Source organism: Schistocerca cancellata, chromosome 2 (assembly GCF_023864275.1).
Source record: "Schistocerca cancellata isolate TAMUIC-IGC-003103 chromosome 2, iqSchCanc2.1, whole genome shotgun sequence".
Lineage (NCBI taxonomy): Eukaryota > Metazoa > Arthropoda > Insecta > Orthoptera > Acrididae > Schistocerca > Schistocerca cancellata.
In genome coordinates this window covers 1,011,266,139-1,011,293,271 of record NC_064627.1, presented here as the reverse complement: position 1 = coordinate 1,011,293,271, position 27,133 = coordinate 1,011,266,139, and the positions used below count along the sequence as shown (strand labels likewise).

The following is a 27,133-nucleotide window of genomic DNA, read 5'->3' as shown; positions in this document are numbered from 1 at the left end:
GAATATATTTATCAATTAGTTATGCACTGATTGTTGCCAGCATCATTGCAGCATCCAAGAAGAAATCGTGGGAGGACTTTGGAAACAGGTTGGAGACTATGGGTCAAGCTGCTGGAAAACCATTCTGGAGTGTAATTAGCAGTCTTCGAAAGGGAGGTAAGAAGGAAATGACAAGTATTTTGGACAAGTCAGGAAAACTGCTGGTGAATCCTTTGGATGCCTTGGGCAGATGGAGCGAATATTTTGAAGAGTTGCTCAATGTAGGTGAAAATGCGATCAGTAATGTTTCAGATTTCGAGGTAGAATGGGATAGGAATGATGATGGAAATAGGATCACATTTGAGGAAGTGGAAAAAATGGTCAGTAGATTGCAGTGCAATAAAGCAGCTGGGGTGGATGAAATTAAGTCAGAACTCATCAAATACAGTGGAATGTCAGGTCTTAAATGGCTACACAGGATAATTGAAATGGCCTGGGAGTCGGGACAGGTTCCATCAGACTGGACAAAAGCAGTAATCACACCAATCTTTAAACATGGAAACAGAAAAGATTGTAACAACTACAGAGGTATCTCTTTAATCAGCGTTGTGGGTAAAATCTTCTCTGGTATTGTTGAAAGGAAAGTGCGAGTATTAGTTCAGGACCAATTGGATGAAAATCAGTGTGGGTTTAGGCCTCTTAGAGGTTGTCAGGACCAGATCTTTAGCTTACGGCAAATAAAGGAGAAGTGTTATGAGTGGAACAGGGAATTGTTTCTATGCTTTATAGATCTAGAAAAGGCATATGACCGGGTACCTAGGAGGAAGTTATTGTCTGTTCTACAAGATTATGGAATAGGAGGCAAACTTTTGCAAGCAATTAAAGGTCTTTACATGGATAGTCAGGCAGCAGTTAGAGTTGACGGTAAATTGAGTTCGTGGTTCAGAGTAGTTTCAGGGGTAAGACAAGGCTGCAACCTGTCTCCACTGTTGTTCATATTATTTATGGATCATATGTTGAAAACAATAGACTGGCTGGGTGAGATTAAGATATGTGAACACAAAATAAGCAGTCTTGCATATGCGGATGACTTAGTTGTGATGGTAGATTCGATTGAAAGTTTGCAAAGTAATATTTCAGAGCTAGATCAGAAATGTAAGGACTATGGTATGAAGATTAGCATCTCCAAAACGAAAGTAATGTCAGTGGGAAAGAAATATAAACGGATTGAGTGCCAAATAGGAGGAACAAAGTTATAACAGGTGGACGGTTTCAAGTACTTAGGATGCATATTCTCACAGGATGGCAACATAGTGAAAGAACTGGAAGCGAGGTGTAGCAAAGCTAATGCAGTGAGCGCTCAGTTACGATCTACTCTCTTCTGCAAGAAGGAAGTCAGTACCAAGACTTAAGTTATCTGTGCACCGTTCAATCTTTCGACCAACTTTGTTGTATGGGAGTGAAAGCTGGGTGGATTCAGGTGTCCTTATCAACAAGGTTGAGGTTACGGATATGACAGTAGCTAGGATGATTGCAGGTACTAGTAGATGGGAACAATGGCAGGAGGGTGTCCACAATGAGGAAATCAAAGAAAAACTGGGAATGAACTCTATAGATGTAGCAGTCAGGGCGAACAGGCTTAGATGGTGGGGTCATGTTACACGCATGGGAGAAGCAAGGTTACCCAAGAGACTCATGGATTCAGCAGTAGAGGGTAGGAGGAGTCGGGGCAGACCGAGGAGAAGGTACCTGGATTCGGTTAAGAATGATTTTGAAGTAATAGGTTTAACATCAGAAGAGGCAGCAATGTTAGCACTGAATAGGGGATCATGGAGGAACTGTATAAGGGGGGCTATGCTCCAGACTGAACGCTGAAAGGCATAATCAGTCTTAAATGATGATGATGATGATGATGATGATGATGATGATTAGTTATGCACATCAAAAATAAGTTAATTATTACAGTGCAAACAGTTGTCTCCATGGAGTGGGAGCCAAAATGAACTAACTTTTATCAAGAATGAAAAACAGAAAACCCAGACACAGCAATTTCCATCATGAAATAAATTAGACAATTAATTGCTTAAATTCATTAAAGAGATTACTAAAACACACTTTTTAAACGGGTAGTTAAATGTACGTGTTAAGCAGTAAATTCTATGTATTAAGTTACTTAGATAACAGAGGGTATTATGGGTTTGGCAAATTCAAATAGTAATAAAACACGATTCGTTTCACAATAGGGTTACGCACTGTAACTTTTTTTCTGGAAGGATTTAGACGAAAGCTCTGCTGTTGATAATCCTAACATCTTAAGCTATTTCTGAAAACAACGTCTCTCTCATTATGGAGGGTTGGTGAGCCAACGTTTGAGGCAAAACAATGAGAAGTTGCCGTGACAAAACGAAAATTAAACATCACAGTCGTGGTTTTGATGTCAACTGAGAAGGTATGCTGTGATTCGTGCTGAGAAATGAATAAACACTGTAGCACTAGCTTTTTACATTCTGAAATAAGTTCCCTGGAATAATCTACAAAGAAAACAGCATTTTACTCTACGAGAAAAACTAATCGTTGTTCCAGTGGCCGGAAAAAAGCCCTATTGTAGGGCAAATTTGAAAAAATGGAAATATTTCCGCTACAAAAATTATACAATTATACCAGTGGCTTGCAAAAATGGTTATAGCTCTGCTACAATCGGTAAACTCCACCTCAATATAAAGAACAAACAAAATTAAAAAAGGCTCCACATCCACAACAAATACTATTTGATACTGTTGCCCCCGCTACACTGTGAGGAGTATAGCCACTGGTAATATTTCATATCAGATTGCAAACATGTTCTCTGCTAAAAAATTCCCAGATTAGCTTTTCCACAAATAAAATGAAAGAAAAATTACCTCATATTTAAAAGTAATGACGAAAAACACCACAAATCTAACATTTTTAAACCGAACTATTATGAAAGCACCAAATTTTATATTCACCAAACTGATACATTCCGAAAAAAACATGGATATGTTCAGGCTAATCTGATTAAACATATGAACTTTGCAGCCAACCCTCGTCATCACGGGCACACAGAATAGCACTGAAGAAAACTTAAGGATGTTAAATTTACTTGAGAAGGGAGTGCAGATGAATTTATTGAAAGAAGTAGGATTACTGATTCACATCACAACGATGACTGCATCTTGATTGGCAAAGTTGTCTTAATAAACGAAATTTTCCTAAGAAAACCGCATCTAATGCCTTTAATTTTGTACTGACAGAGAAAATAAATGCACTTCAAAAGCTTAGCTCTGCTAGCTACGCAACAAGAAGTACTGAATAGTGAAACTTCCTGGCAGATTAAAACTGTATGCCGGACCGAGACTCGAACTCGGGACCTTTGCCTTTCACGGGCAAGTACTCTACCAACTGAGCTACCCGAGCACCCGTGCTGAAAGGCAAAGGTCCCGAGTTCGAGTCTCGGTCCGGCACACAGTTTTAATCTGCCAAGAAGTGTCATATCAGCGCACACTCCGCTGCAGAGTGAAAATCTCATTCCAGTACTGAATAATGTTTTGAAAAAAAAAAAAAAAGATAAAAAGACCCTGAACATTGGAACTAGTTTTAAAAATTTAATATTTGAACAAGTTGGCTTAAGTATAAAAGATTTTCCATTATACCATCAGAGAGATAACAATAATAATTCTAGAGGTCGCACAAACCTGATTGCCGGCAGGCCTAACACAGCTCTGACCCTGTAATGTCGGAACGTGTGGACACTCTCGTTCGAAATGATTGATAGAATTTGTAAGCCCTAAATGTTATCTGAAGTTGCAGGATTGCTGCAGTTTATGAATAAATTCAACTTGCAGCCAACTTAGTATTCTAAGCTTCTCCCTAATGTGCGCTCCAGCACAACAACAAATATTTCAGGGCTCATTAACCCGGACTGTCATGTAATAAAAAATTATGAGAAAGCAGATGTGGGATTTAATTCCTTGAAGGGCCCTTCTGAAGTCTGATCGAATTCCCGCTGCGCACTTCACTACACACCGATGTAACAAAAGTCATGGAACAGGGATAGCCACACATACAGATGGCAGTACTATCGTGTACACAGGGTATAAATGGGGAGTGTATTGGCTAAACTATCATTTGGACTCAGGTAATTCATTGAAAAGTCGTCCAACGTGATTATGGTCGCACGAATGGAATTAACAGACTTTGAACGCGGAATGGTGTTTAGAGCTAGACGCCTGGGACATTCCATTTCGTCGGTCGTTGGGGAATTCAGTATTCCGAGATCCACAGTGTCAAGAGTGTGCGAGAATACCAAATTTCAGACATTACCTCCCACCACGGCCAACATAGTGGCAGGTGGCCTTCACTTAACGACCGAGAGCTACGGAAGATCCTTTGCTGACAGCATGACATCCCCTGCAGTGCCCCTCATCGCCTCACGACCATATCAGGTGGACCCTAGACGACTGGAAAACGATGACCTGGTCGGATGAATCCCGCTCTCAGTTGGTAAGAACTGATAGTAGGGTTCTAGTGTGGCGCAGACCCCAAGAAGCCAAGGAACCAAATTCTCAGCAAGGCACTGTGCAAGCTGACAGTGGCTCCGAAATGGTGTGTGCTGTGTTTGCATAGAACATGGAATCGTCTGGCTCCTCTCGTCAAAATGAACCAATCACTGACTGAAAATGGTTACGTTCGGCTACTTGGAGACCATTTGCAGCCATTTATGGACTTCATGTGCCCAGACAACGATGGAATTCAGTTGTTCGCAATGGGTTTGAAGAACATTCTGGGCAGTTTCAGTAAATGATTTGGCCTCCCAGACTGCTCGACAAGAATAACATCGAATACTTATGGGACATAACCAAGAGGTCAGTGTGTACAAAATTCTGCACCGGCAACAACTCCGCAGTTACGGACGGCCGTAGAGATATTGTAAGTAGGCTGTTTATGTTTTCTTTATGTAAGTAGGCTGTTTATGATTTCTTATTGGCAACGTTACGTAGCGCTCTGTATGACAATCATTGGCTGTGCTGTGTGCAGTCTGTGGCTAGTTTGCATTGTTGTCTGCCATTGTAGTGTTGGGCAGCGGCAGCTGGATGTGAACAGCGCGTAGCGTTGCGCAGTTGGGGGTGAGCCGCCAGCAGTGGTGGATGTGGGAAATGAGATGGCGGATTTTTGAGTACAGTATTGATATTATGAACTGCTATGTATATTATGCTTTTTCAACACTATTAAGGTAAATACATTGTTTGTTCTCTATTAAAATCTTTCATTTGCTAACTATGCCTATCAGTAGTTAGTGCCTTCCGTAGTTTGAATCTTTTATTTAGCTGGCAGTAGTGGCGCTCGCTGTATTGCAGTAGTTCGAGTAACGAAGATTTTTGGTGAGGTAAGTGATTTGTGAAAGGTATAGGTTAATGTTAGTGAGGGCCATTCCTTTGTAGGGATATCTGAAAGTCAGATTGCGTTGCGCTAAAAAAATATTGTGTGTCAGTTTAAGCACAGTCTTGTATAAATTGTTGTAAGGGGACGTTTCAATATTACGGCTCATTATTTCTGCTGGAGACCCAACGACATTTTCAGTCCATGCCAACTCGAGATGCGAAATACGCAGGGCAGTAAGAAGTGCCCATAACTTTTGTCACCTCAGATTAGTGGAGCATCGTTAGTTGGGTTACTCTGATGCAATTATTACGGATCCCGTTGAATTTCGCACCTTTTTCTAGGACACTGGCCTAAAACCCATGGCACCACGCTCTTTCTTTTCTGTGAAGACACACTTCGTGCACGTTCTGCCGGCCTGTCATTGTTTGTAATGCGCCACGGCGGCAGCAGAAGCAGCGGAGCCGTGATGCGCTGACCGCGACCGTTTCCGGATGCGGGTATCATTGGCTGCGGCCGGCGCAAGGAGTTTTGTCTGCGTCGCGTTCAGGTTACGGGCGGCGGAGCAGCCCGGCGCCGCCAGCAAGTTGCTCCGTCACCGCCGCTAAATGGTCCCCTGGCACGCCCTCCCGCACCGCTGCACGCAGGCGAGCCTAACGAGTCCGCCAGCTGCCCACGCACCTGTACGCACTGCCATAGCATCCGTGTCCTTCCTCCGACACTTCTCGCTCCTATTCAGGTTTACTTGTCACAGCTGCTACAAGTCACCTCGCAGGAATGCCTTGCTCAAAAGAACTACCTGAACATGACTTCTGGGGTCTGCCATACCCCACTGACCGATAACTGAGTGTTGGGTATGTTACCAAATACACTCCTGGAAATGGAAAAAAGAACACATTGACACCGGTGTGTCAGACCCACCATACTTGCTCCGGACACTGCGAGAGGGCTGTACAAGCAATGATCACACGCACGGCACAGCGGACACACCAGGAACCGCGGTGTTGGCCGTCGAATGGCGCTAGCTGCGCAGCATTTGTGCACCGCCGCCGTCAGTGTCAGCCAGTTTGCCGTGGCATACGGAGCTCCATCGCAGTCTTTAACACTGGTAGCATGCCGCGACAGCGTGGTCGTGAACCGTATGTGCAGTTGACGGACTTTGAGCGAGGGCGTTTAGTGGGCATGCGGGAGGCCGGGTGGACGTACCGCCGAATTGCTCAACACGTGGGGCGTGAAGTCTCCACAGTAAATCGATGTTGTCGCCAGTGGTCGGCGGAAGGTGCACGTGCCCGTCGACCTGGACCGGACCGCAGCAACGCACGGATGCACGCCAAGACCGTAGGATCCTACGCAGTGCCGTAGGGGACCGCACCGCCACTTCCCAGCAAATTAGGGACACTGTTGCTCCTGGGGTATCGGCGAGGACCATTCGCAACCGTCTCCATGAAGCTGGGCTACGGTCCCGCACACCGTTAGGCCGTCTTCCGCTCACGCCCCAACATCGTGCAGCCCGCCTCCAGTGGTGTCGCGACAGGCGTGAATGGAGGGACGAATGGAGACGTGTCGTCTTCAGCGATGAGAGTCGCTTCTGCCTTGGTGCCAATGATGGTCGTATGCGTGTTTGGCGCCGTGCAGGTGAGCGCCACAATCAGGACTGCATACGACCGAGGCACACAGGGCCAACACCCGGCATCATGGTGTGGGGAGCGATCTCCTACACTGGCCGTACATCACTGGTGATCGTCGAGGGGACACTGAATAGTGCACGGTACATCCAAACCGTCATCGAACCCATCGTTCTACCATTCCTAGACCGGCAAGGGAACTTGCTGTTCCAACAGGACAATGCACGTCCGCATGTATCCCGTGCCACCCAACGTGCTCTAGAAGGTGTAAGTCATCTACCCTGGCCAGCAAGATCTCCGGATCTGTCCCCCATTGAGCAAGTTTGGGACTGGATGAAGCGTCGTCTCACGCGGTCTGCACGTCCAGCACGAACGCTGGTCCAACTGAGGCGCCAGGTGGAAATGGCATGGCAAGCCGTTCCACAGGACTACATCCAGCATCTCTACGATCGTCTCCATGGGAGAATAGCAGCCTGCATTGCTGCGAAAGGTGGATATACACTGTACTAGTGCCGACATTGTGCATGCTCTGTTGCCTGTGTCTATGTGCCTGTGGTTCTGTCAGTGTGATCATGTGATGTATCTGACCCCAGGAATGTGTCAATAAAGTTTCCCCTTCCTGGGACAATGAATTCACGGTGTTCTTATTTCAATTTCCAGGAGTGTATTACTTTTCAGAAACCAAGGGCACAACAGAACATCATTACATCCTCGATCGTTGGTGTAAGAAGAAATGAAATGTTCGAAAGGCGGCGAAAACAATGTGGAAACAATCATTCATTCCGTCGTGCTGGGTGTTTTTCATTGTAGTATGAAGGCTTCAATAATGCTTACGCCCACCGTGAGCGTTTATCACTGGCTGACACCTACAGGGCGTGCTCCGTATTAGTCTGCGGAGGTTACACTCTGGTATTGTAAGTAGGCTGTTTATGTTTTCTTATTGGCAACGTTACGTAGCGCTCTGTATGAAAATCACTGGCTGTGCTGTGTGCAGCCTGTGGCTAGTTTGCATTGTTGTCTGCCATTGTAGTGTTGGGCAGCGGCAGCTGGATGTGAACAGCGCGTAGCGTTGGGCAGTTGGAGGTGAGCCGCCAGCAGTGGTGGATGTGGGGAGAGAGATGGCGGAAGTTTTGAAATTGAACTGCTATATATATTATGACTATTAAGGTAAATACATTGTTTGTTCTCTATTAATATCTTTCATTTGCTAACTATCCCCATCAGTAGTTAGTGCCTTCTGTAGTTTGGATCTTTTATTTAGCTGGCAATAGTGGCGCTCGCTGTATTGCAGTAGTTCGTGTAACGAAGATTTTTGTGAGGTAAGTGATTTGTGAAAGGTATAGGTTAAAGTTACTCAGGGCCATTCTTTTGCAGGGATCTTTGATAGTCAGATTGCATTGCGCTAAAAACATTGTGTGTCAGTTTAAGCACAGTCTTGTATAAATTGTTCTAAGGGGACGTTTCAGTATCCTTTCCCTTTCTTCAACGAGAGCCTGTGGAAATTCTTGGAGAGTCTATGATGTAGCAGGATGACCATCGTTGTCCTTCACATACACGATGGGATTAAGGTTAGGACTCAGCGCCGGTCATTTCATTACTACAATGTCCAGACTTCGCAAGACTTCCTTGTTGATGCCTGCCACAGGGGCCCTGGCTTTTGAAAGAAATTCATGCCACCACATGATCCAACAGGATCTGCTCGATTTTATGGTTTTCGGTAAGGTGACCATGGACAACGACAAGATATCTGTATGAAACTACAGTGAAAACGGCATCCCATTTGAGTCAATTGATGTTTCGAAGAACTGCACTGAAAAGGTGTTTGAATGTTGTGCAGGTGTGGTTAAATTTAACAGAGCTAAACTTCTAACTGTTGTTATTTATAGATCCCCAGACTCAGATTTCACAACATTTTTGCTAAAGCTAGAGGAGGTTCTTGGTTCACTTTATAGGAAATACAAAAAGTTAGTTATATGTGGTGACTTCAATATTAATTGTATAAGTGATTGTGCAAGGAAGAGGATGCTGGTAGACCTCCTTAATTCATATAATCTTATGCAAACCGTATTCTTTCCAAAGAGAGTGCAAGGGAACAGTAGAACAACCATAGACAACATTTTTGTTCATTCCTCATTACTAGAAGGGCATTCTGTTAGCAAAAAGGTGAATGGTCTTTCAGATCATGATGCACAAATTTTAACTCTAAAAGATTTTTGTGCTGCAACACGTGTTAAATATAGTCATCAGCTGTTTAGGAAAGCTGATCCAGTTGCTGTAGAGATCTTTGTAAACCTTATCAAGGAACAAGAGTGGCAAGATGTTTAATGCGCTGATACAGTAGACGATAAATATAATGCTTTTCTCAAGACTTTTCTCGTGCTCTTTGAAAGTTGCCTTCCGTTAGAACGTTCAAAACAGGGTACTAGCACAAACAGGCAGCCTGGGTGGCTGACTAGAGGGATAAGAATATCTTGTAGAACAAAACGTTAGAAACAGTCAAAATCTAAATGCAGCAGCCCATTACAAACAGTATTGTAAGGTGCTTAAAAATGTTATTAGGAAGGCAAAAAGTATGTGGTATGCAGATAGAATAGCTAAGTCTCAGGATAAAATTAAAACCGTATGGTCAGTCGTAAAGGAAGTGGCTGGTCTGCAGAGACAGGTCGAGGATATAGAATCAGTGCGTAGTGGAAATGTCCGTGTTACTGATAAGTCGCATATATGTACAGTATTTAATAATCACTTTCTGAATATAGCAGGTGAACTAAATAGAAACCTAGTCCCAACAGGGAATCATATAGCGCTCTTAGAAAAAAGTGTTCCGAGACTGTTACCTGAAATGCTCCTCCATGATACTTCCAAGAGGGAGATTGAGTTAATAATTAAATCATTAAAGACCAAGAACTCTCATGGATATGACGGGGTATCTAGCAGAATACTGAAGTATTGTTCTATGTATGTTAGCCCAGTACTTAGCCATATATGTAACTTTTCCTTTAGGAGTGGTCGGTTTCCTGACCGATTAAAGTACTCGTTAGTGAAGCCACTTCATAAAAAGGGAGACAGGGATAACGTTGACAATTATAGAACTGAATTAGATTTTCACTCTGCAGCGGAGTGTGCGCTGATATGAAACTTCCTGACAGATTAAAACTGTGTGCCCGACCGAGACTCGAACTCGGTCTTAGCAGTACCCCAAACACTTTTAAGTCTAAACTGAAGAGTTTCCTCATGGCTCACTCCTTCTATTCTGTCGAGGAGCTCCTAGAAGAGCTAAAAAATTAAGCAAATTCCAGTGTTACATTGTTGATTCTCTTTATTTAAATTTACGACTTGTCACCTGAATATGTTTTTTTATATTTCATTTTATCTGTTTCTAATATCGTGTTATAATTTCATGTATTGACTCGTTCCATGATCATGGAGACTTCTCCTTAATTTGATCCCACGGAACAATAAATAAATAAATAAATCAGACCTTTAGCTGCTTACAGGCATTGATAATTATCAACCCGCACAGTTGAAAATGTATGCCCCGACCGGGACTCCATCCTGGGATCTCCTGCTTACATGGCTGAGCCACCGAGGACACAAAGAATAGTGCGACTGCAGGGACTTATCTCTAGCACGTTCCCCGTGGGACCCGCTTGACATGACAACATCTCGCAGATCGCCTTCAGTTCTGCCGTTCCCATGTGAACTGGCAACTTCGTTACTGGCGAAACATGTTATTCACAGACGAGACCATATATCCTCTGACGCAAGGCGATGGCCGAGTTCGTGTATGGAGACCCTTAGTGAGTGTTACGTCCCAGACGTCCAGGAAATCGTCAGATTCGCAAGGTGCTGTCCGCACACTACATTTGTAGTGCCCATGCCCACTATACTCGTTACTCGCGGTAGTCAATCTACCGATTCCCGTAAGTGTTCGGACAATGTGAGTGCATACGCACTGAAGAAGATCATTAGCCGGTAAGCCCTATCTATATGAAGATGGTATCTGTTCTTTCGGACATGTCCGAAAGAACAGATGCGATCTTCATATAGATATCTGTATGGCTGTCAACACTTATGCCTCCTCAAAACCATAGGACCTTGCGAATCTGACGATTTGCTGGACGTCTGGGAACGAACATTCACTAAGGGTCTCCACACACGAAGTCGGCCATCGTCTTGCGTCAGAGGATATCTGGTCTCGTCTGTGAATAACATGTTTCGCCAGTAACGAAGTTGCCAGTTGACATGGGAACGGCAGAACTGAGGGCGAGCTGCAAGATGTTGTCATATCAAGCGGGTTCCTCAAACACGACATCTTGGTCGTACGATCATTTATCATACACTGTTCGTTACAGTCCGATCGGACACAGCGGTTCCAGTTGCCCTTCCGAGATCGTCTTGCAGCGCTCTGGTAGTACCCGCGAGACGCCGAAACGCGGAGTTGACCGAATATCGGTCTTCACGTGGCGTTGTCATGCATCGGCGACCTCGTCCAGCTCGCCTTATGTACTGACCTACCTCCCTGTAACTCAACCCATCGATGACACGTAGAGAGACAATTGGGATTTGCAGCAACACAACGGAACGTCTACTCTTTTTGGATGAAACGAAGCGCCTTTGCAACTTTCATTGCATTAAGATGCCGCATTACATGTGCTTGGTTGAATACAACGTCCAACAAACGTCAACTGCCATCTGTGTGCCTCACCAGAAAACATTGGGACACCGGTACTCACTTCCTCCTGAGGGGTTACCTGACACTGCAATGCATGACACAGCTAACAGATGGCGAACGATCTTAATTATTGCATACATGGAAAGTGAAGACCTCAAGACATGCAGTAAGACCATAGGTACCGCCTGTATCGAAATAGATTTAAAATATAGGATGTTGCTTCACGTGTTCCCTTAGTCCTTTTGAAGAATGTGTTTCGGAGATGAACTGCATGAGTCCTATCTCTAAACACACACACACACACACACACACACACACACACACACACACACACATTGTTTTCACATTTGTCTTAAACAATGAGCACATTCTCTCAGAAATGAATAAAAAAATGTTCCGATGCCCCGGTTCCGAATAACGATTTCGGGTGGTTTCCTTTTTATGTAATACAAGTAAAGTACCAGAACTTATTGTGGTGTCACCGCCAGACACCACACTTGCTGGGTGGTAGCTTTTAAATCGGCCGCGGTCCGCTAGTATACGACGGACCCGCGTGTCGCCACTATCAGTGATGGCAGACCGAGCGCCGCCACACGGCAGGTCTAGAGACACTGACTAGCACTCGCCCCAGTTGTACAGCCGACTTTGCAAGGAACGGTTCACTGACAACTACGCTCTCATTTGCCGAGACGATAGTTAGCATAGCCTTCAGCTACATTTGCTACGACCTAGCAAGGCGCCGTATTCAATTGATATTGAGATTCTATTAATGTATCATCAAGAGCGATGTTCTACAAATGTGGATTAAAGTTAAGTATTCCAGAAGCTACGTACTTTTCTTTATAGCATTCATTACGTATCCTGTTTCAGACCTCACGCCAGCCTGCGTGAGTTTAAGCGCGTGCCTTTCGACTTCCTCTCATTGTGTCTAGGCTGTCAACACTTATAACCCCCTCCAAAATTTTCCAGCTATTCCCAATTGGGAATCTTCGTTTCCCACCTCCCACCTCGCCTGACATTGGCTGGAAAGAAGCGTCTGTATAATGGACCAGATCTCAACAACTCACTCTACCCGTTGGAGTACGAAAAGACAAAATGTGCGCGAGGATCTGCAGCTGGTCTTCCTATGTGTGGTCTTATGGGACCGAAATGTTGAGGTCATCGGTCCCTAAGCTTACACACTATTTAACCTAACTTAAACTAAGTTACGTTAAGGACGACACACACATCCATGCCCGAGGGAGGATTCGAACCTCCGACGGGGGCAGCCGCGCGGACCGTGACAAGACGCCTCTGACCGCTCGACTACCCCGCGCGGCTCTTGCTATTAGACATAGAAGATTATTATGATAGGTCAAGTAACTTTCATTGAATTCCCCACTATACTTCAAAATGACACAGATAAATGACATTATTCTTCACCATAGTCGCTAAGTCTCTGCACACAACGATCAAAGCGTTCTAATAACCGTTCAAGTCTGTGACGACAGAACTCTATTCCTTGGCCACGATACAAGGTTAATATCTTCTTCTATTTATTGGAGATACTTCTCGTTTGGGCAGTTCTGCTTCTTACTTCCTCTTTGCTTGTTCCATCTCTGGCCACTTTGCTTCCTTGCTTACTAATACGTTGCATCCAAGATTCTGGTACAGCCTGGAGTTCTTATCAAGAAAAGAAGGGAAGGGTCTAGGTTTTTAACGGCTCGTGGACGAAGAGATGGCTAGAGACGAAGCAGGAGGAACACGAAACAAATCGGCCTGTCGTTTTTGAATCGACCGTCCCGTTATATTATCAGGGCTGATTCCACGGGAACAATAGTGTAATCCAGGAAAGAAAGGAGGTCAGCGTGGGTCGTAATATCATATGTACCTTATTGAAAATCTAGATTTCAGCTAAAGTGCAGGTATCATCAGTACGTTACAGGAGTCATTTAGACTCTGTATAATTATAACGACACATATTGGAATAAACTTTGGTATGTACATGCATCAGTCAAACTAAATTGACTGTCTTTCTGTCTTGGACCTCATTATTCGTTCAAGCGATATCGTGACACCGTGACGAACCCAATTTGTATGGCCCGATGGGTTTTCAAACCACTGTCCTCCCGAAGATGAGACCAGATTCTTATCACTACAGCAGACGTCGAACAAATTCAGAATTGCACTGCTAGGATCAAAACAGGGATGTTTAAACATTTGTGGCTCTTGATGATAATGGCTCGCTGTATCGGTTAGTACGACTCAATTACGTAAGTTTTTGCTATTGAGTTTTGATACACAGGGTCTTTGCATCGGATGTCTTGGGCTGACAGATCACGTCATGGGGAACAACTTTTATGAGAGATAAAATTTTCGTTGATGTTTCCGCTGGTCTGGCATTAGCATTCACTCGCCCTGGGACGACGGGCGCAAGATCCAAGCCTCCGGTAAGCAGGTAGATATAGCAGTCAGCAGGACCTATCTGTCCCTGAACACGTCTACATGCCAGTAGGAAGTAGTCCTAAGAACTCCGTGCCTCCTCGGAGTGGCAGCTTGTGAACTCAGGGTTCAGTCTTAAACCTGTGACAGATTGCTGCATGGCGAACGTATCCTCCGACGCTGTTGCAGTTACTGTGAGTATAGTGGAAGAGAAACTGCGACTTCAGAAAGGTTACTGTTTCGAATTCCTAAATTGTTAATAGCTAGTGTAGCGCGCTGGACGTGCACATTAAGAATTTCAAAAGTTTTATTAAAACTGCCTCCACTGAAGACAGCGATGTGCTCGAGAGTTAAAACGACCATAATCACCAGAAATAGTTGATGATAAAATTCAGAGGCAGAAAACAGCTTGTGATCTGAAGAGGAAAGCTGCAGGCGATATGTATGAGTCAGCATCAAAATTTGTATATAATCAACCGAAAGATCAACACAGGACAGAGGTAACCATTAAATAAGACGGGAGCTTTCTTAAATCCATTCACAAAGATAGACGGAAAACTCCACAGTAATTATCTACAAGTATTCAGGAGGTTCTTGTTATTCTACGAGTAAACACCTTAAGTGTGAAAACTAAAGATTGGGTCGATTTGTTATCACGTCATAATGGTGACAACAACGTTATCGAATCACTTAGTATGACACAATGCATTATATGTTGATGGAGTTTTCAAATATTGCACAAAGTTATTTAGTCATTGTTTTGCAATCCATGGGCTTGTTAATGGACTTTATATTCTAACTATTTTTCTTTGTTGAACGATAAGAAAGCTTCATCTTATCAGCATGTGTTTTCAACACTTCTTGTCAAGTGCGATAGTCAAGGTCTGAAATTATCTCTGTCAACAACGTTTTCAGACTTACAAGAAAGCATTATGAATGTCGGAAGTGAATTGTGGACTAATGTGAGAATCCGAAGTTGTAAATATCATCTAACACAGAACTGGTTGCGAAAGATACAAACGTTGGGACTTACACATGACCTCTACTCCTGAAATGAAATCAGGAAGTTTCTGTCCTATATTTGGTTTCCCAGTGCTGGATCCTGATATGTTTGGTGACTGCTTTGTCAGGATTTAGCATGAGTGATGCCTGTATGTGGGAAACTACAAACGTTCTGCGGCTTCGTAGTGAATACTTATACAGATGAAAACGCACTCGTTCCTCCAATTCCGTGGGTAGAACTAAGTTGTAATAGAGAGAGGACTACCAATACTTGCGGATGTTTTCACAGCAAGTAAATAGTTAGATAGTACAGATCTCTAGGGTACTGAAACAAATTCAACCAGACACCAAAATTGCAATCAACTCCTAAAAAAAAAAAAAAAAAAAAAAAAAAGAGAGAGAGAAGGAAAGGTCTTGTCTGGGTCTAAAATTCATGAAGCAACAAGTGTTTAACTTCAAAGACGGAAAAATTGCGGGAATAAAGTATGTTAAATTAGTTTCCTATAAATTAAAATCTGGAAGTACAGACTAAAATGAAAAATATTTCCAGTGTTAATGACAGGCTTACATTGTAGTCTAGTATGACAATAAATATGTAAATATATTTAAAATAAAAAAATTTATGTATTTATAAATAAATTTACAAATACTTCTGGAGTGTGAGACAGTTCGTCTTCTCATGGTGTACTCTGCAGAACGCTAATCGAACCGGTACAAAAGTCAGTGCCGGCCGCTTTGGCCGAGCGGTTCTAGGCGCTTCAGTCCGGAACCGCGCTGCTGCTACGGTCGCAGGTTTGAATCCTGCCTCGGGCATGGATGTGTGTGATGTCCTTAGGTTAGTTAGGTTTAAGTAGTAGATGACCTCAGATGTTAAGTCCCATAGTGCTTAGAGCTATTTGAACCATTTTGAACGAAAGTCAGTAATACATATGTAAGCAACAGAAGCTCATTTGCTTTTGATCTCGACTTTCAGGATAATCAGAGTCTGTCGTGTCCAGACATAGGTGGGAGAGGGAGAAAAAGGGTTGCTGGTCAGTCTGCACTCCCGAGCGGTACAGAGCAGAAGGCAGAGGGACAATTCACAGTGAAGGCATTTCATTGTTTTCTTCTTTCTGACCCAACACTGGTACAAACATTTACTAGAAATGCAGGTGGTGGGACTTGGTAGGGAACTCGTTGTGGAGACTCTTGGACAAACACGGTTCTGAAATAGTTGTTTGTTCCAGACAGGACTAACTAATAGGCTGGAGGCTAGTTCTAGGGTTAGAAAAAGCATGAATAACACTGTTACAACAGAATCCAGTGCAGAAGCCCCAGGAGTGGATGCTAACCACAGTAGCAAACACTAGCAGAATCTTAAGGCAACAACTTAGTTGCAAAACAAAACATACTGAATGTGACACTGTTCACTGAGGCACTCCAAGTGAGAGAGCAGACTTACGCGGAGCTGCAACGAGGCTGGAGTCGACGGACGCGGATTCGGAGCCCAGATCGTCTGACTGAGAACTCTGCCAAAATGCGGAATCTAGGGGTTTTAAAGAGTCGCGTGGGGGCACTTTTTTATCCCACCAGCAAACATATTATTTCTAAACTAAGTTGTACCCAATGACGTGATCTCTCATCCACAACGCCTGATCTAAAGACTTTGAAACACCCTATATGTTGCGACTATACTACACTGTTCACTCATTGCTATCTGCACTGCCTGACTTGAAAATGTAAACTTAAAACTGGAGTACTGAACCGCACAAATGTCATTTGGATGTCAGTGCCCAATAGACCACTAAAACAGCTCTGAGCGCCCAGCACTACTGTGCAAAATTATTTATTTATTAAAGTTTTAATTAGTAGCACAGCATCGCGAGCCACAGTGACAGTTTGAATTTTTCTGAAATCTGGCTGCGTTAACTTCGAGGGCGCAAACGTTCACTTGTCACATTTGCACAAATTTTTAAACAGAATGCAGTCAGGGATTTGCGCAATAAAGTCCACAACTCACAAGGGTTGGAGCTTCACGAAATTATTAGTTTTATTTTTGTTATGACCCACAGAGACTTCCAGGGATAAATGTTTATCCTATGTAGGAACATAAATAACCAGGCAGTATCTCAGCTAGGTCCCCACTTACTCCAGAGCCGTTTAGCTCAGTCCCCAGTTACTCCAGAGCTTCGAAAAATTCGAAGTCCAGCTTGGTTCGGATCCAACTGGCAAAAATAACAAGTCCGAATCTACACTCTACACAAGCGGTAAGGTCTCAGAATTATAAATCGCTCCCTGACGCAAAAATACTCGTAAGTCCACAGCCCGAAAATATTACTAAATGTTACTGGTCACACACGGGAAAATTTTCTAAGTCCACAATTCAGCACTTAGAAAAATCTCAATACTTTCACGAGACGACCAACTCGCTGTCCAACCAACTCACACAGACACTTCTCGCGAGTAGCCCTACCACCCAAATCAGCCTGCCTGCGCGAAGATGGCGGTCGGGAATTTATACTCTCGTGTAGGTCACAAGAGGTAAATAAAGTATATTTGCTTCATGATCAAGTAAAAATATAAATATCTTGAGATATATCACTTGAAAATTTTATCAGCTTTTCAGGCACTGGTTTTCGCAAAAACTACACTTTTAACATTAAAACGTTACTTTTAGTGACACCATTGTTAACAAATTACGAACCTATTTCTCCTTTACTAACTGTTCTTATTCTTTAGTGCTGCTGCTTCTTTTACGATATAAATTAATCTTGTGGCTAAATTTGCCTATTGTTCAGTACGAAACAAACATTCCTGACTATAATTCAAAAATGTTAATGTTTCTCACAATTTTTATTTCATTCTCTGATAGGGCTATACTAGATCAACCCATTCACACTTCGTTTAAAAAAATCGGTGTAGTTGTCACAGAGTTACAAGTTGTTTAACACAGAATAATGCTATTCATCGCACCGAGGGTGCACTTATATCCTCGTACTCGCTATAATTTCTGTTGTCTGGTTTTCCATTATCTTACTGGGTTCACATTTTATTAGAACGTGTCTGAGTTTTCAGTCATTAACAAGATCCTTTAGTCCCTCATGACGGGCGTTTCTCCCAAACGACTTTCGAGCAGTGGAAATGCCGGCCACATGCTTTCAGAATGAGATAGTCGTCTGCTAGCATTAGAATTTCTCATACATGGTGTCCCCTACAATAGCAGAACTCAAAGAGCGCCGACAGCTAGCGGACGAACTACAAAGCGGTTGCCACTGTGTGCAGCCATGCACAGCCACCGCGGTGCTTGTTACCGCCGCCTCTATCTGTCAAACTTGACCTCGCGCGCCGACAACTTTTACACGTAGCCGCACCCGTTCCCAAAGTTTCTACTGTACTTTCTTTAGATATTACCAGTTACAGTTTCTAAATGACAGTGGTGTGTTAATAGGTTAGATCAAATGATAACACTGTCTAGTTATTCAATAAAACAAACTCATACTGAAGCTATCCGGTGGCCATGACTTCATTTTTCAAACACGTAGAAGCTTTTGAGTTCGGTCTACAGAAAGGATGTGGTCCGTGAAAAAATCTACGGCTGTCCGAAAATAGAATTCCCAGCATGAAGCGCTATATTTCTACTGCAGTAAGAACAAACAACACTTCTCCTGAATGAATATCAGGAATTCATGTTTTCTCGCGGAATGGCGTCTCCACTGGGGAGCACGCAGTCTGATGTCTCCTGCAAGTGAGAACCGTAACCAACCTCCTTGGACAACCGCTGCTTTGTCACCAATCCACGACAAAGCACTCACCGTATCGGCCTCCGACCCATCTCATTGACACGGTTGTCGTTCGTAATGGAGTGTGCTACAACCGATCTTTTCTCACTTAAGGGGTATGGAAAGAGGAAACGGAGACACGAAATAAGACACGAAATACTTGTACCAGTTTTACCTAAAGTTACACAGATTCGTTTGCAGCTAACACTGCAACAGCAACATTGCGGAGAAAAGCGTCCCACACTCGGGAAGAGCGGGGTTCAAATCCAATCATGAACAAGATTATTTAGATATCCCGTGTTTTCCCTGAATCACTGCAGACGAAAGCCATTACGATTCCTTAAACCAGTTCTAAACTTTGAAGTACTTAAATGCATAATCTTCGTTAGAAAGCCAACTGTACAGAGAACTTTTTGCGATGGTTCACTGGGTAGTTAATGGTACAATGATTAAATGATAGTTAGTTATTACCTAGTTATATTCATTGTAATTACTTACATTAGCCTATCAGTCATTTACGTTAGTTACGTAGCACATTGAAAATATGTCGGTAGGTTGGCAGTTCAAATGGTTCAAATGGCTCTGAGCACTATGGGACTTAACATCTGAGGTCATCAGTCCCCTAGAACTTACAACTACTTAAACCTAACTAACCTAAGGACATGGCACACATCCATGCCTGAGGCAGGACTCGAACCTGCGACCGTAGCGGTCGCGCGGTTCCAGACTGAAGCGCCTACAACCGCTAGGTCACACCAGCCGGCTTGACAGTTCAAATCCGCGTCCGGTCATCCAGATTTAGGTTTTGCGTGATTTCTTTATATCGGTGCAGGCGAATACGGGATGGTTCCTTTGAAAAGGTATGGCCGATTTCCCATCCTTTCGTCATCCCAGCTTCATGAAGAGTCTCCAATGACCACCATGTCGGCGGGACCTTAAACCCTCTTACTCCTCACTTCCTACTTTAGTTACAAGTAAATTTAACTTTATACGGACAACAGTTTGAGAACAGCACAGTAATGTACGCCAGCACAGTAATATACGCGACACTTTTACTTTATTTATTTTTGTCGTTCTAAATTAATACGGACTAAAACATACGTCACGCTGTAATACCTTCTGCCGGCCGGTGTGGCCGTGCGGTTCTAGCCGCTTCAGTCTGGAACCGCGTGACCGCTACGGTCGCAGGTTCGAATCCTGCCTCGGGCATGTATGTGTGTGATGTCCTTAGGTTAGTTAGGTTTAAGTAGTTCTACGTTCTAGGGGACTGATGACCACAGTAGTTAAGTCCCATAGTGCTCAGAGCCATTTGAACCATTTTTTGTAATACCTTCTTGTTGACGACATCCGTAACACACAAACATGCTGCCTTCCATTGCATGGTAGATCATCTCACATTCACACCAATGTCAACACAGGATTTTCAAACTGAACTGAATGTAATTATGTTTATTGCGTCTATCAGTGGCTATAGCCCTGACCTAGCTGACAACATTCTACCCAAGAAACAATGATCTTGCCCTACCTTTATGCCCTCTATGAAGTAACAGCCATATTTAAAATCTGCTCGTGTAGAGTTCCACCGGTAACGGGCAGATCACCGAAGCGCCGTCGGCCTTTGTTATCACTTGGTTGGGTGACGTTCGGTCTGCAGAGCGCTGTTGGCCAGCTGGGTGCACTCAGCCCTTGTGGCGCAAATTGAGGAGTTACTTGACTGAGAAGTAGCGGCTCCGTCATGAAAACTGACAACGGCCGGGAGAGCGGTGTGTTGACCACGCCGGCCGGAGTGGCCGAGCGGTTCTAGGCGCTACAGTCTGGAACCGCGCGACCGCTACGGTCGCAGCTTCGAATCCTGCCTCGGGCATGGATGTGTGTGATGTCCTTAGGTTAGTTAGGTTTAAGTAGTTCTAAGTTCTAGGGGACTGATGACCATAGCAGTTAAGTCCCATAGTGCTCAGAGCCATTTTTACCAATTTGTTGACCACACGCCCCTCCATGTCCACATCCAGTGACGCCTATAGACTAAGGATGCCTCGGCGGTCGGTCAGTATCGTAAAGATCTTCCGAGGCCTGTTCGGATGGAGTTTAGTTTAGTTTAGATTAGATTAGATTAGTTTTACTTTCATTCCAATTGATCCGTAGTGAGGAGGTCCTCCAGGATGTGGAACATGTCAGAAAAACAACAATACATGACAAATATTTACAACTAAAACAAATAAGCTAATTTACCATTCCACAGGTCCCAAGTGGAATGATCGTCATTTTTTAATGAACACTAAGAGTCATTTTACAAATACTAATGCACTGAATTTAAAATCAAAAAGTTTTTTATTTATTTATAAGGTAATAAACATGTAATACAACTACTGTAATATTTATTTACAATGAACACATTACTGCACTGAAATGGTGCAGAAGTTAGATTATACTTACACACAACCACACACACACACACACAGACACAGACACACAAATTTTCAGTGAACACATTACTGCACTGAAATTGTGCAGAAGTTATGTTGTACTTATATACAAATCAGTTGGTTTTACTAAGAAACTCATTTTAGTTCGTGTAAAATTCCATACTTAGGAAATGTAGCCGACGAATTAGCCACAACTCTCAAATCTTGGAATTATCAAACTTCATTTTACGATAACCACCACAGCTCCTATCTTATATAACAACAACAATAAAAGAGATATACGTATTATATAATAGTGGTTTTATAAAATAACTTGCATTGAATTAAAAACTTGTATATTTAGGCACTACAGGTTATGTACTGTCTATGTGACTCTAATAAAATTCTTATTGAGACCACACGCGTTTCGTATTATTTCAAAGCATCTTCATTGCTCACTGTACGGAAGTGGTCTTTCTAACAAACTTGTGTACCAAGATCGTAAATAAATCTCATGTTTTAAATTACTGCTACGATACAGTTTTACATTACAATTATTTTTACGATTCTCAGTTTCCTACTACAATCCTAATTATCTAAAAACGAAGAAGACATGTCGATGACGCCCAGTCAAGAGTTTCCTGGCCGCCTTTATCTGAAGTACCGAAGTATCCAGTCGAGCTACAAAATAGAAGATCCAACAAATCAGTTTTAATAAATATTGTAGATCTGTTTACCTATTGTCTATGATTGTCATGGTTGCAGAAGCAGTTGAGACATTTTTACATTACCGCTATCGACTGACTAAAGAATCTATGTTTGTTTTGACCACATGACAGCAAAATTCAAAAAGTTAAAGTTGTTCCATACTTAGGTTCAAATGGCTCTGAGCACTATGGGACTTAACATCTATGATTATCAGTCCCCTAGAACTTAGAACTACCTAAACCTAACTAACTTAAGGACATCACACACATCCATGCCCGAGGCAGGGTTCGAACCTTCGACCGCAGCAGTCACGCGGTTCCGGACTGAGCGCCTAGAACCGCGAGACCACCGCGGCCGGCCCATACTTAGGGAAAGAGTGTCGGAGAGAAGATGTAGGGCTCTAGCATCGCCGTTCTAGGCAAACTCCAAGTAGAGGTACTTTGGAATTACCTTCCTTCAACCGTTTGAAGTGTCAGTTGTGTCTCTGCGTCATATGGATGATTTGTTCGGGTGCTTGTACATTGTAGTGTTGTTTCTGTGTTGTCATGAATGAAAGGAAGGAAGAGGTGCGATGCCCTGTGTCGGCACATAGCTTACTCCTTTCTATTAGTACGGAGGGAGCCGCCACGCTTAAAGTATCCATCCGGCAGACGGTTCACCATCAAAAGTGACATACGTCTTCACATCATGAGACACTGTGGAGAAGTTTGACATTTAAGCCAGGACATTGGCACAAAGAATGGTGATCAGGAATTTTACACCAATACCTCTCCTCCTCTGGCCAGACAAATTTTCCACCGCCAGGATACGAAGTGGCGTACTGCCGAGTCGAGTATCACAGTGCAAGCGTGCGTTAGCGTCCTCGGCAACGGACGCGGCTTTAGGGCACCACACAAAGCACAGTTTAATCATTTATAACATCTGGTTTAAAAATCATGGAAGAGTCTTCTATCTGTGAAAGAGATGGCGAGGCTGGAAGGTTTCAGGTGGATCATAGAATTGCAAGACAGTGATTAAGAAGCCATATTTTCAACTGCAGATAACTTACAGCAGCAGACGTGAAGTCTGAGCTCATCTGATCTGTGACATGGAAGTAAAAGTTGCAGAAATTGCAGAGAAAGATGGAATTAGGAAGATAGAACCTGGACAAGTTGACACGATCAGATATAGTAGAGATTTTAAAAGGGAATCTTAGGAAAGCACTAACTGTGTAAGTAGGCTGTTTAGGTTTTATATTGGTAACGCCACGTAGCGCTCTGTATGAAAATCACTGGCTGTGCTGTGTGCAGTCTGTGGCTAGTTTGCATTGTTGTCTGCCATTGTAGTGTTGGGCAGCTGGATGTGAACAGCGCGTAGCGTTGCGCAGTTGGAGGTGAGCCGCCAGCAGTGGTGGAAGTGGGGAGAGAAATGGCGCAGATTTGAAATTTGTAAGACTGGATAGCATGAATTGCTATATACACTCCTGGAAATGGAAAAAAGAACACATTGACACCGGTGTGTCAGACCCACCATACTTGCTCCGGACACTGCGAGAGGGCTGTACAAGCAATGATCACAAGCACGGCACAGCGGACACACCAGGAACCGCGGTGTTGGCCGTCGAATGGCGCTAGCTGCGCGACATTTGTGCACCGCCGCCGTCAGTGTCAGCCAGTTTGCCGTGGCATACGGAGCTCCATCGCAGTCTTTAACACTGGTAGCATGCCGCGACAGCGTGGACGTGAACCGTATGTGCAGTTGACGGACTTTGAGCGAGGGCGTATAGTGGGCATGCGGGAGGCCGGGTGGACGTACCGCCGAATTGCTCAACACGTGGGACGTGAGGTCTCCACAGTACATCGATGTTGTCGCCAGTGGTCGGCGGAAGGTGCACGTGCCCGTCGACCTGGGACCGGACCGCAGCGACGCACGGATGCGCGCCAAGACCGTAGGATCCTACGCAGTGCCGTAGGGGACCGCACCGCCACTTCCCAGCAAATTAGGGACACTGTTGCTCCTGGTGTATCGGCGAGGACCATTCGCAACCGTCTCCATGAAGCTGGGCTACGGTCCCGCACACCGTTAGGCCGTCTTCCACTCACGCCCCAACATCGTGCAGCCCGCCTCCAGTGGTGTCGCGACAGGCGTGAATGGAGGGACGAATGGAGACGTGTCGTCTTCAGTGATGAGAGTCGCTTCTGCCTTGGTGCCAATGATGGTCGTATGCGTGTTTGGCGCCGTGCAGGTGAGTGCCACAATCAGGACTGCATACGACCGAGGCACACAGGGCCAACACCCGGCATCATGGTGTGGGGAGCGATCTCCTACACTGGCCGTACACCACTGGTGATCGTCGAGGGGACACTGAATAGTGCACGGTACATCCAAACCGTCATCGAACCCATCGTTCTACCATTCCTAGACCGGCAAGGGAACTTGCTGTTCCAACAGGACAATGCACGTCCGCATGTATCCCGTGCCACCCAACGTGCTCTAGAAGGTGTAAGTCAACTACCCTGGCCAGCAAGATCTCCGGATCTGTCCCCCATTGAGCATGTTTGGGACTGGATGAAGCGTTGTCTCATGCGGTCTGCACGTCCAGCACGAACGCTGGTCCAACTGAGGCGCCAGGTGGAAATGGCATGGCAAGCCCTTCCACAGGACTACATCCAGCATCTCTACGATCGTCTCCATGGGAGAATAGCAGCCTGCATTGCTGCGAAAGGTGGATATACACTGTACTAGTGCCGACATTGTGCATGCTCTGTTGCCTGTGTCTATGTGCCTGTGGTTCTGTGAGTGTGATCATGTGATGTATCTGACCCCAGGAATGTGTCAATAAAGTTTCCCCTTCCTGGGACAATGAATTCACGGTGTTCTTATTTCAATTTCCAGGAGTGTATATTATGATTATTAAGGTAAATACATTGTTTGTTCTCTATTAAAATCTTTCATTTGCTAACTATGCCTATCAGTAGTTGGTGCCTTCAGTAGTTTGAATCTTTTATTTAGCTGGCAGTAGTGGCGCTCGCTGTATTGCAGTAGTTCGAGTAACGAAGATTTTTGGTGAGGTAAGTGATTTGTGAAAGGTGTAGGTTAATGTTAGTCAGGGCCATTCTTTTGTAGGGATTTTTGAAAGTAAGATTGCGTTGCGCTAAAAATATTGTGTGTCGGTTTAAGCACAGTCATGTACAATTTTTCTAAGGGGCCGTTTCAACTGAAATAGGCTAAAGAAACTTAATAGAAGATGAATGGTTAGTTTGGAGAGATGTACAGTGGATACAGCAGAAAATCATTTAGACAGAAAGGTAAGGCCGGATGGCAATTCTTGGATAAAGCACGAAATATTACAGTTGATCAATGTATGGAGCAAATATAAAAATACAGAAAAATGTAACGGTTAAAGAGAGTGCAGAATTTCATAGATTGACAGAAAGTACCAAATTGCATAGCAAGGCTGGCTAGAGAAGAAATGCAAAGTTGAAGAAACACGAGTGACTATGAGAAAGGTAATTGCAGCTCATAGAGAAGTTGAAGAAACCGTTAGAGGAAAGAGACGCGGCTCTATGAGCGTCAAGAACTCAGACGGAAAACCAGTGCTAAGCAAAGAAGGGTGGGTTGACAAGTGGAAGAAAATACAGAAGGGCTGCATGCAGTAAAAGCACTTACAAATAATACTGTGCAAAGGGGAGAGAGAGTGGATGGAGTGAGATGTGTGATGCAGCGCTGCGTGAAGAATTTGACAGAATTACGGAAAATCTAAGTCGAAATGAAGAACATGGAGTAGAAGACATCCCTTCAGAATGACTAAAGTGCCTGGGAGAAATAAAACTGATCCTTCTGGTATGCAAGATATGAGACATACGAATCTGGTAGTGGATGAAAGCACAGGAAGTAAAAATTGTAGGATAAGGCCAAGTCTTTATTACAGTAAGCAACCTTAAGTGGATGTAGGCCGCTGCAGTAACGCAGAGAGAGCTGCATTTAATGTCTTTATACTGGAAAGGCTACAATTAGTGAGGTCCACCATACTGCTGGGCAATATTGCCATTCTATATAGTCGTCAGTGTGCAATTTCTATTGCCTGTGTAAACGCACCTTAATGTTCACATTTAGGATGTATTTTCCAGCAAGTTCTACCACAAGTCGTAAATCCCAGGGATCAGAGTATGGAAAATAGTATATATTGTTAGTGTACTGAAAATGTTCAGGAGTTTAGATGAGATTCAGTTAGACTAAATTAAATCAGATTCAGTTTTCGTTCCCTAGACCCAAATTGAGATGGTTCTCGTGAGTCTGGAACATGTCAGCAAGTATAACATAAAGAACGTAGAACATTTCAATATAATACTCACTTCCCTGATCATTTGTCAGGAGATTGTAAAAATATGTGAATACATTACAGATAACCGGAGCCGCAAATATTTACAGATTTAATACACAGTCAGAATGGAACATAGTTATGCACTTTTAATAAATTTATGATGCACAAAATATCTTATCTTGACTGTTTTGACCAAGTGCCGTAAAAACTGAAATCTAAGAGACATTTTTACTTAAGCTGATCTTGTTAAGATATTCATCTATAGAGTAGAAGGAGTTGCCTATCAAAAAGTCTTTTAAACTCAGTTTAAACTGTGCTGTATCTGAAACCAAGTTTTTAATGGTTCCTGGCAATGTATTTAAAATGTGTGTTCCTGAGTAACTGGCTCCTTTTTGAGCCAACAAAAGTGATTTCAGGTCTGTATGTAGATTGTTCTTGTTCCTAGTATTGATACTATGTATTGAGCTATTGGTAGGCAGTAGAGACATATTTTTGTGACAAATTTCATTAAGGAATAAGTATACTGAGAAGCAGTAGTTAGGGTACCCAGTTCCTTGAACAAGTTACTACATGCTGTTCTTAAATTTACACCACACGTTTTGTTATCTAAAAACCTATTTTGATTTCATGAGTTACACCATGATATGATCCCATATGATACATAAGAATGAAAGTAAGCAAGGTATACAAGTTTTTTTTAATATTTATATCTCCAACATCTGACAACATTCACATTACAAATACAGACTTGTTTAGGCGCTTCAGCAATTTTGTGGTATGTCCTTCCCAACTGAATTTATTATCGAGTTGCAATCCCAGAAATTTAACACTGTCGACCTCTTCTATCTGCATGTCTTCATATGCCA

The 27,133-nt window shown here is 43.5% G+C and overlaps 1 non-coding gene across 1 annotated transcript; it reads right to left on the bottom strand.

Annotated features, from left to right (window-relative positions):
- Window positions 1-3,340: 3,340 nt before the first annotated feature.
- On the bottom strand, window positions 3,341-3,415 carry Trnas-uga (transfer RNA serine (anticodon UGA)). The gene has a single exon. It is a non-coding gene; the product is annotated as a tRNA-Ser (tRNA).
- Between the last annotated feature and the right edge of the window lie 23,718 nt (window positions 3,416-27,133).